Source organism: Octodon degus, unplaced genomic scaffold, assembly GCF_000260255.1.
Source record: "Octodon degus isolate 3935 unplaced genomic scaffold, OctDeg1.0 scaffold00408, whole genome shotgun sequence".
Classification (NCBI taxonomy): Eukaryota; Metazoa; Chordata; class Mammalia; order Rodentia; family Octodontidae; genus Octodon; species Octodon degus.
This window is the reverse complement of record NW_004524984.1, coordinates 188,211-194,700: the sequence shown is the minus strand read 5'-3', so window position 1 is coordinate 194,700 and position 6,490 is coordinate 188,211.

Sequence of the window (6,490 nt, the reverse complement as noted above, 5' to 3'; positions counted from 1 at the left end):
AAATTCCAGGCTTAAACTCAGGAAGGCATAATTCAAGTAAAACCTGAAACTCAATTCCATGATGTTTATGATATGTAGAACACCAAAAAAGAGAAATATTTTTCTAAGGTTGAGGATTTATAGGTATAAAAGTAGAATAGTGGCCTCCTTAGGTCTTCTACTTAATCCAGACCTGAAAGTAAAACTAAACTTTACTAGAGATATGCCACTGGTAAACAAATCAAGGACAGGGATAGAAAAAGAGAGAGAGAGTGAAAAAAAGATTGAGACAGGCAACTAATGACCATTGGATTTGGACCAATAGACCAGAAAACGAGCTGTTAGGCAAGACACAGATAGAAACCCAAGTCCACAAACAATAAGGTGACCTGCTTGCAATAAAATGTAAGGAAGGCAAAGGGACAGGACTGATTAACTTTAAGACAGAGTATACTCACACCTATCAGTCATTCATATATATATATATATATATATATATATAATGAAAATATAAAATTCTCTCTAGGGTCGTGATAGACTACAATAGATAGCCACATGCCCCCTTAATAATTCTAAGCTAACCATAAATAGTGCAATAAGGTACCCCTTTGCCAACTAACTGCACCTTGATAAAGCCTTAAGAGGTAGACCAAGAACATATAAAAAGAATCCAAAAGGAAACTGCATGTAGATCTTCAAAAGAAATGAATTTGTACAGAGGTGCCCAAAAGACATTCCAGTTATGGCAAGTTCTGGGTTTTGCAAGGAAGGGCCACTCATTACCCCTATAAAAGTAGCTAGGAACAAAGGCATTCAGGACCTCCTTTTCAGAGTATCTTGACTCCTTCTTATCAAAGTAGTTATCTATCTTATCTTTTTCCTTAAGTTTCTTTTTTCATAAATGATGTGTCCTCACTTTGTTAAACTTCAACCCTCTAATTTTTCATCGGAACTCAGGTTATGAACCAATGGGCTCATTGGACACCCTAACAATGGTATTCATCCTCCAAATGTGATGTATTTTGTTCCCTGACCAAGAGTAAAATGTATCAATTTCATGAAATGAGAACTCCAAAAATCTATAGAGGGCCTCTCATCAATCTTTATGAAAACACATCAGCACATTTATTTAGGAATGACGTAAAAAGCAGGGTAAGGAATGCAGAATATGAAACATGAGATCAGATCTTGGAACTCACACCACATGAGCACTGGTTTATACCTTACTATAACCCCATATCTCACGATTCACAAGGTATGTGTGAAGAGAGGAACAAAACTCCACAGGAGTGAAGGTAGTGAACACTAAATGAAATAAACTGTTTACCTATATCACAGGCAATATTTGAATTATCAAATAGACATGTAAAGAAGGAAAATACAGCCCATCATAAATGAAAATCAAATCAAATAAAACTAATCCAGATATTACACATATGTGAAAATTAGAATAAAATTTAAAAAAATTAGCAGGCCTTCAGCTTCAACTCTGAACTATATAAATTACTGGGAGTCATTATGGCATCTTTAAAATTATAATTTAAACTGAAAATTAAGACTTAGCATAATCATCTGACACTTGAAGTCACAGTGCAATCTACGAGAAGAATCTCCCTAAACAGAAGAATCCAGAAAAATCACAGTTGAAGTTTGCTTAGGTGAAGCAGAGGCTGTTCGTGCCAATAAAAGACAAGGACAATTAAATGTCAATTAATATGAACTGCTACAATCTGTAAATTATCATGAGACAGAAACTCTTACTTTGGTGTGTATAGCTGCCTGGATTTTAATATTGAAAGATGGCATCATAAATTCATATAGTAAGCATCTGAGAAAGATAAGTTCTTAGCACTGGAAAAAGTGAGAAAGGAATAACCATGATGAAAGGCCTGAGTGTCCTGCCAACAAGACCTGTACCTCAGAAAAACAATCCTAGCCAGAGCTTTATCCCTTTGAGAGGAATGTAAATTTTCCTATTTCTGTCCTCTGAAGACGTCCTATGTCCTATTTTATCTGAGGAAGAGCAACATGTTTAGAAACACTTGTGGATGTTACATCCCAGAGACACAAACTGAAAGACTTAAATGGCATCACAAGGCTACAGGACACTTCTCTCCGCATGTACCTCACCAACAGACACAGACTTGAGTGCAGCAATAACAGGCTACAGAAGAAAAAGTTGCAAGTCTCAAAAGTGCCCTTAAAAACGTCCAGAATCAATGAGACAGATGAAAACCAATTCACCAGGGAAAATGTGAAGCTTCAGACACCTACATATGTAGCACACACTAAGCATAGAAAAACATGAGTCAGATTAAAGTAAAACCTGCCTCGAAAAAATACCTATCTCACTTTCTATTTCTAAATTCAAGACATGCTAAATGTCAACACAGATACACACACATACGCACACTAGTTAATAATGACAACAAAAGCACAAAAACATCAGAAAACAAAACTCAAATATAACACAGATGCATTATAAAACAAAGAACTCAAAATATGATATTTAAGGAGACAAAGACTGACATGTTCAGACATTAAAAAAGTCTAGGCAATATCCAAGATCTGTTGGGAAATTTAAGCAGAGAGAAAAACTAAGATAGATTAAAAATGAAATAATACTGTATAAAAAAGCTGAAAAAATAAAATAATGAATTTTTAAAATTTCTAACTTAATCCATAATATATCAGATATGTAAAATTTATTTAAAAAGAAATAACTATAATGGGGCAGTCTCCAAGAGCTATTAAATTTCTAATAGCAAAAGTTGTTAATCAGACAGCAAGATATATGCCATGACAAAACTATTAAAATTTAATATAAATTCTTTAAATTTTATTTTATTATAAGTAAGAATTAGAGAGAAATATACCACATATAAAGTGTGATAAAATAAATGTCAGTGTTTAAATCAAAATGTAAAATAATTACCTCGGTAAGAGGCAAGTTGCTATTAATCTCTCTCAAAGGACTCCTCCCTTGCTTAAAATAAAGATATGCAAGTGTTCTTGCCATTCTCTGAAGCCGTTCTGAAAGCCCTTTTTCTTGAGTGCCTTTTTGTAGCTGCCTGTATGTTGTGTGTTGAGTCAAAAGTTTGCAGCAGTTTATGCCAAACAAACACGTGGTGGTATGTTCTCTTCCTTATTCACTGATTGGGCATCATCTGATTTGTCACTTCTTCAAAGACAAAAATGACCATGAACAGTAAAGGTCTGCCTTAATTCAGGACATCAAGGCACCCAAGAAGCACAGCTGAAGACAGCCAGGGCAGAGAACTTCCAGAACTGCTTCACGATTTGACAAGAATGGTGTTCTAAACAAGGGTGTGTATGACCAGGGGGATGAATAGCAACATTTCTCCTACTGAATTTTGAAATGATTTAAACATTCACTATATATTCTGATGACACTGTCTATAAAAAGGATAGTTAGAAAAGAATAAAAGTTTTATCTCAACACCAGGTCTTTTAGGGTCTCACAATGATTGTAGGCTATTGCGCACATTTGTAATACACAGTGAATCCACTGTGGGGAGCTGGGGCATGCACATGCCATAGAGGAGGGCAAGTGACATTGGCTTCTGTTCTTAACCATCTTCTACCTTCCATTGCCTGGTCACTTTCATATTTTAAAAGATCTATCACCCTACTACTTTTCATCTGTAATTTGTATTTGATTTATTTACATTTTCTGTTGCTCGTGTAAGAGAAATCATGTAATACTTAAGCTGTGTGTCTAATTTATTTCATTTAACATTATGGTCTCAAGGTCTGTCTATTTTCCTACAAATGACTCAAATGTATCCCACCTCATGGTACAGTAGCACTCTGTTATTTATAATTACTGCATTTTCTTTGTCCATCCATCTTTTGATGAACATATAGAACACTCCAAAAATATATAGGTTATGGATTTTGCTGCTATAAACAAGTATATGCTTATAATTTGAGGTCTTTAGCTCTTTTGGAAATACATTTAAAATGGGAATAACTGATTAAAATAGAATTTCTATTTTTAGATTTTTGAGGAGCCAGCCATTTTTAATCTTATTCCTGATGGCCTATCTTTTTTCTTAAGATTCAATTTTTATCTTAACCATTTCTGTCCCACAGATAGGGTAGTACACATTAAATATCTTTAAATTCCAACAATTTGAGGAATTTCTGTATAGTTCTACATAATTATTTAAGCTAGAATCCTAGAGTTGTCTAGTAAAAGATTCTAGGAATAATTAAATCCACATTTTTAATGTTACTGTTTTTATAAAATATGAAAAACCTGCACAAAAAGCAAAATATAGAGTGACACTGTCATATACTATTCGAACAAACTTTTTAAGTTTTATTTATTTATTTTTCCTTTTTTCCATTTAGGATAGACTCTACAGGGTCTACAGGATCTCACTACGTAGATTGGACTCCTAGTGATTCTCCTGTTTTCAGTTTCCTAAATGCTGGGATTACAGGCACGCACCACCACCATGCCCATTCTCAATTGCTGTGTGCCTCAGGGGTGGGGCTGGCACAGCACACTGGGGCTGGGACTCTAGAATCCCCTCCGCTGCCTCTGCCTAAACAAGCACTGTAGTCCACTGAGCTATCAGATGCCCCTCAAACAAAATTCTAAGAAGTTATTTTATACCCTGCCACAGGTAACATTAAATTGAGATATCCCATTGCAAATTTACTATTTCAAAGTGTGCACCATCAATATAAAGCCTTACTATTTTGATGAAAATTTATATTCATATCAATAATAATTCCACACATTTAGGTGTATTTTTTAGCAACTAATAGGATACATATGTAAATAAAATGTTCATTGATAATGACTTTTCTAAAACTGTAGGATGACAACATGAAATATATTTGTAGTTTTTTATTTTACTTTCTAAATCACAATACAAAATCATAAAGCTAGTATAAAGTTTTAAAACTCAACTCAATCTTTTATGTAATGCATACATTTTTAGCCCATTTTAGTATAAATAGTCTGAAGCCCTATTTAAAAATTACATCACACTTTTGCAGTGTAAGGATTTAATTTTAAAATTGAAAAAAATCATTTGTGGATTCTGTTATGGTTTCTGTCTAGTTGTCACTCTAAAGCCTCTTGCAGTCTTGGGGCAGACTTCTAGAGTTTGTGATTAACTCAAGATCCACCAGGATTATAGGTGTGGTACGCCTGCCTGGGGGCAGGTAATTTGCATTACAATGTAAGTAGGGAAGAGAAACTCCTAACTTTTGCTGCTACTCCTTTTGTCCTGCTCGCTTTTCTCTTTGCTGCCACTGTGAAAGGTTGCTCTCTGCATGCTATGTGCTGCTTTGCCTTGGAGCCAGCTGAGTATGGACTGAACCCTCCAGCAACTGTGAGCTAAACAAACCTTTCCTTCCCTACTTTTGAGTGTTGGATATTTGTCCCAGCAATGAGAGAACAGTAACTGAGACAGATTCCAAATGCCCACATTTTTGTCTTATGGTTTTCTCTTTTTATATGGCTACTAGTAAAGTCCTTGATTATTACTGTGTATTTTTTAAACTATACTGAAATAAATAGCTGAGCCTAGATTATTAAGTAAATTTATCTTACATCTAAGCATTTATTGCAGTAACCACTTAATGAGATAGAAACTAGGGCAGACAATATTTTAAGAAGAGTACTCAGATATTTTCTGAATGGAATAAACAGCACAGCACTTAGTGGAATTTTTTTTAATATCATGGACTCAGGAAAATATGACTGTGGTAATAGTTCTAAATAAGTTTTCTTACTTTAATGCAAAATGTTTTGCAGAAAAAGTAGGTGTTATGTGTTATATATTCCATAAAATATATGAGGAAATCCTTACACATTGTACTAAAGAATGCTATTTTTTGAAATAACAGCAGAATGTTATAGTTAGTTAATAGCACAATTCGTTCAGGCTGGCATCATGTATACCCTGAACATAATATAACTGGTTTCCATACAATAGCATAATCTGAAGATCTTCAGGCAAATAAATTCCTTGTGACACTAGACAGAGATCAGATTTACATAGCTACTAGCCAGATAAGCCCAAAGATTTATGGTCACCACAAGAAAGTAGGAAAAGCAAAGACTCATTCTCTTTAAAGACTGAGAAAGAAGAGAATCCTACTCCCAGCCCCTAGACTTGAAAAGCAATAAGTGTCTGTTATTCTATGTCATCTTGTTTGTAGTACCGATATCCCTCACGCTCTAGGGATGTTTGTTTTCATGATCTCTGCAAATACTTTTATCCATGAATTCCACTGTAACATGATATAGGATTTGCTTATAGACTATCAATTCATAGACTATCCATACCCTTTTTGTATAACTTAAGTTATCTCTACATTACTTTTGTTTGTTTGTTTGTTTGTTTGTTTGTTTGTGTCTGTATTTTAGGGAAGGGTGTTCAGGGTCTCACTATTAGATCACACTCATACGGATCCGCCTGTTTACAGCCTCTCAAGCACTAGGATTACAGGAGCGTGCCACCACGCC